The sequence below is a fragment of the Citrus sinensis genome, chromosome 5 (assembly GCF_022201045.2).
Source record: "Citrus sinensis cultivar Valencia sweet orange chromosome 5, DVS_A1.0, whole genome shotgun sequence".
In the NCBI taxonomy this organism is placed as follows: Eukaryota; Viridiplantae; Streptophyta; class Magnoliopsida; order Sapindales; family Rutaceae; genus Citrus; species Citrus sinensis.
The window spans coordinates 22,356,637-22,361,727 of record NC_068560.1 but is presented as its reverse complement, the minus strand read 5'-3'; the positions used below and the strand labels follow the sequence as shown (position 1 = coordinate 22,361,727).

Here is a 5,091-nt window from a genome sequence, read left to right as displayed (position 1 = left end):
TTGTAACGTCATATTCGACTTTTTGGTAATTAATGTAATTGCATAGCCTATTTATAGTATCAAAGCTTTACATCCTAGCTTTTTTGAAGCCACAATCCACATGTTACACTAATGGATATGAACAATGCACAAATGAAAAATATTAAGTGTGGGGGAATTCTAGTAGGTTCCAAACGTGAGAAAGGTACCATGGATTATTTTATGCAAGCCGGGTTAGGGCACAAATTTATGAACAACAAATGCACGTGCGATCACATGAAGAATGTATATCAATCAATCAATCAAGTAAGATTAGTTTGCAACATAAGGTTACTCAAATATTTTCCATTATGGAGATGATCAAGCTCAAGTCTCATATGGGAGCCAATGGATAATGCAGGATGTGGCTGTCGTTTTTTCCACTTTCTACATGCAATCAGATTGATAAATAAAAATTTCAAAAGTGAAAAAATGACTTGTCTCTTATTAACGAAACACGCCTAGGCGTTTCTGTCATTTCCTTGTCCGAACCAATATTAGTGGTAAAGAATATTGTAAAGGAGCGCAGGAGAGATATCTCCATGGCTGTCAAGTTGTTATTTGTTGTATTTTGATTTCTTCTCTTGGATGTTTTAGGAGCATTTTCTCCATTTTAATTTCATCCACTTCTTGTCGCGTATATTTTTTTAATAATTGTGGTAATATTTATATATGCATGACGAATTATAAATAAATAAGGAGGATTGCGTAAGAACATCAAGAATTTTCTCGTTATAATTTAAATTTATAATATGTATTTGGTTTGATATAATATTTTCTTTAAGAGTAATGATATTTGACCCCCCTTAAATTGTCTCACTAGCCTCTATTTTTTAGTTTGTCTTATTATTTTCAAAATTAACCTTGTTGAAAGTAATTTTTTTTTATTTTATCTCTCTCCCCCACCCCCACTCTCTTTAGCTTAGCCATCAACTCCACCCAAGTTTCAATATTGGGTTTGGTTAAATTTTATAAACAAGTGATTTATTTTTTTGTTACTGTTGATATTGGTTTTTCTTTGTGTGATAACCTAAGATTTTGTTTAATTTTAATATGGGATTTGATTAAGACTTAATATTTCATTCAAATTTTGAATCAAAAAAGAAAATTGAGAGAAATGAGAAGTTAATCGGTTGAGAGATTGAGAGTGAAGAAAAAAAAAATTTTAAATATTTTTTATTTTTTCGTAAGAATAATTTTAGAATAAATAACATAATTAAAAAATGGGCTAATGAAATTTTATCATGAAGAATGTATGAGCACAGCCCAGCTCGCCTAGACTTAGCGAAACCAACCCTTGGGCCTTGGGTGCATACATAATTCTGCAACAACCTACAACGGGAACCGAAACTCAGCAATGGGGACATCATCGCAATAAAATGAAACCACACTCGACAATATTTTATATAGAGAAATTGTGAAGAAACAATCTTACATAATTTGATGTGGAATAATCTGATTAGTCGATTGAAAATAAAAAATAAAAAAATCATTTGAGTCATATAATATTTTTAATTCAACCAGTTATAATAAATCATATCATATTAGTTTATACAACATTATTCCTATAAAAAATACTTTACGACTGTATCATTACCCTTCCGTAAAATTTATTCTCTCGTCAACTATTGAACTGCATTGTGACGATGATCAATACAGTGTAAATACTAATGTTGACAAGATGTTAGTGGGTATATATAGTTTCATGCTTTCAGCAAACCCCAACAAAAATCTTGATTATAATGACATGTACCACTCTTTGTCACCAAAGATCCACTTAAGTATATCGCAAGATTTTGATTGTTTGTGGACTCTTTAAGTTTGTTTTACAATGAGAATCTTTACAAACAAAATATGCTACCATGTATGCTACTGCCAATAGTTTGTTTGTCTTATGATAATGCATACTTTGGACCATATCAACAAGTGGGATTCTCTTCTCCCAAACTCCATTATTTGATTGGTTTATCCTTGAAAATTTGTTGCAATTATAATGTGCTCTTATACATGTTAGGGTTGGGAAGCAATGAAAGAAATATGTAAAAAATGGTTTTACTGTCTCCTTATAACAATAGGGTGGAAATATGGCGGTTTAATATTACTCTAGTATGTGACGGAGCAGTGGATCCTATAATGAGATTATCAATAAGGTCCAAAGTGAGACCCACTAAATTTATAATTAAAGTAGTTAATGGATCTCAGTTTAAAACACACAATTTTACTAGTCATCTCATGTCTTACCACCTTAACATGCTGAGATAATGGGATGACCCTATATAAGTTTTTTTCCGGAAATAATGAGTCACTCTATTACATCTAGTATTTTTCTTCCAATATGCAAAGAAAAGTTGGTTTAATTTTAAACCCAAAAGTGATTCCCAGATCAACAACTTTCATTCCACTATCATGTTGTCAGCCAAACTCGACGATCCAAACTTGCCAAGTGCTTGCTGATGCCAAAAAGTAATAAAATCACTTCACTATATAAATGTATCTCTAATTGATGAAATATCATACACTTGAGCTTTGCTATATGACACAAACGTTTTGGCAACAATCCAATGGAATTACTGCAGGCTTCAGCAGATGGAAAACTTGAAGTAAAACCCACTGGAAAAAGTATTGTCAAAGCTATGGGTCCCTTGCCAGAGCCTCATACCCTTCAACTCTCAAACCTTGACCTACTTTCCGGCCGTTTTCCATTCACATACTTCTACTTCTACCGCAGGCCTTTTGGCAAAAACTATCCCTTAATCATCCAGACCCTGAGAATCTCCCTTGCTAAAACTCTGAATTTTTACTACCCTTTTGCTGGTAGAATCATTCAGAATCCTCAAACTAACGAGCCCGAGATCATTTGTGACAAGAATGGAGCGCTAGTTTTAGAAGCCGAAGCCAATATCCCTTTAGTGAATCTCGATTTCTACAACCTTAATGAATCTCTTCAAGGAAAGCTAGTCTCTATTCAGCCAGACTTCCCTTTGCAAATCCAAGTGACAAGTTACACCTGTGGAGGCATTTCGATTACTTTCAGTTTCGACCATGCACTTGGCGATGCAAGTTCCTTCGGCAAGTTTCTTGTCTCATGGTCAGAAATAGCTCAACAAAAACCAATAACATGCTCACCAGATCTTCGGAGAAACCTTCGTGCACGTTTCCCGCCAAGCTATCATCCTTCTTTGGATCAAACTTTTGTCAAGTGCACCATAGAAGAGATCTCAAACATTCCGCCAACGAACATCTTGCTGAAGCGCTTCTACCACATTGATGCTTCAAGCATTAGCAGGCTGCAACAACTCGCATCTGTGAATGGCAAAAAAAGAACAAAAGTTGAAGCTTTCTCAGCTTACATATGGAAGATTATGGTCACTTCCATCGACGAGAAACATGGAAAGTGCAAGATGGGTTGGTAACTTGATGGATGCAGTAGAATTCTTAAATATGAAAATCTCATGTCAAGTTACATAGGAAATGTTTTGTCTCTGGCTGTTGGAGAAGCAAGTGTTACAGAACTGAAGCAAGGGTCCATATCAGAAATTGCCAGCAGGGTTCATGATTCAATAACAAAAGTGACAAATGAAGCTCACTTCTTGGACCTGATTGATTGGATAGAGTGCCACAGGCCTGGATTGATGCTGGCAAGAGTGGTGCTCGGGAGAGACGGTCCAGCAGTCCTGATGTCATCAGGAAGAAGATTTCCAGTGGTTGAATTGGACTTTGGGTTTGGGAGCCCAGTCCTGGGAGCAGTGAGTTCAATTATTGAGAGGTCTGGAGTTGGTTATATAAATCAAAGGCCAAGTGCCAAGTGTGATGGCTCTTGGACTGTGTCTGCTATCCTGTGGCCAGAACTGGCTACTGCTCTGGAGTCGGATTTCATTTTTCAACCTATGTCTTCTGCTGATCATCTTCAACTTTAGCTCTACTGTCTCTGCTGCATCTTTCCGAAATAGTGCAACATAATCATAAACCCAACTAGTTCTTTCTCACTGTACAGCATAAATCAAGAACAGTTTGACAAGTTGAGACTAAAAATAATAATAATATTGGAAAAAAAAATTAGTTTGTGTGTGATTTTATGTAATGATTGTAGGCTCTCAGTGGGGAAAATAAAATATGAATTAGTACCACATTGGGCCATTTCATAGCAACATCGGCCCGGTCACCAAAATATTGTGACACTGTTTTCTTATTTGCTAGCTTACAGCAAAGAATTACATCAGTAGTACCGACCCTTTTGAGTTTATTAAAAAAAAAAATGCTAGATTGATATCAAATCGTGTACTGTCTATGAAATTGAAAATTTATTTTGAATTTCTATTTCAGATATTAATGGCTTGGTAAATCGTTAACGTTATTGAATTCATTAATCTGATCAGTTGTTCCGTGACATTAAACTCTCCGCAGCTGAGAAAGGCAAAGCATCTCTCGGATGTGTAGCATCAAGACCCCTGAAACCAGAAGAGAGAAAATAAATATCTAAATCAATACCAGGGGAATTTATAAGGTGATCGAGATGAGTATTAATTATACCATCTTATCACTTACCAACAAAAATAAAAAAAAAATGCTCTAAATTCCTTGGTTAACATCAAATTTCAGTTGGAAGAAATGGAATGCATACTTTGGGTAATGATCCTGTTTCCAGAGAAGCAAACAAACATATATCCTTGAAACACTATAATTCTCTATTAAGTGTTCTAAAACAACATTTCCATAGCAATCACCTGGTAAGTTGAAGTCAGTCAGAAATCACTTAAAACAAGTTAACAGGAACGCAAATGAAGCAGTACAGGCTTCTACAACTATATAAGCAATAACCATGCAGTTTGACACGACAACTTTTTTGGCGACAAGGTTCTTAGCCAAAACAATTGCACTCATTTCAGAACAAGCACAAAGAAAAGGTTTGTGTTTGGTACCTGAAACATATATTTCTTGTTACAGGACCAGCTACCAGGGGAAGACATTATGCTTCTCAAGTCTGAACTCCACCTGTGGGACACCATCAAAACTCGTGTTAACAATAACTAGACAAGAAAATCAGCAAGCAGAACACAAAATTTGAACCATTTC

At 35.4% G+C, this 5,091-nt stretch overlaps 1 pseudogene; it reads left to right on the top strand.

Moving 5' to 3' along the window:
* The first annotated feature begins 2,360 nt into the window (after window positions 1–2,360).
* Window positions 2,361–3,935, top strand: LOC102630217 (coniferyl alcohol acyltransferase-like; annotated as a pseudogene).
* Window positions 3,936–5,091: the final 1,156 nt, after the last annotated feature.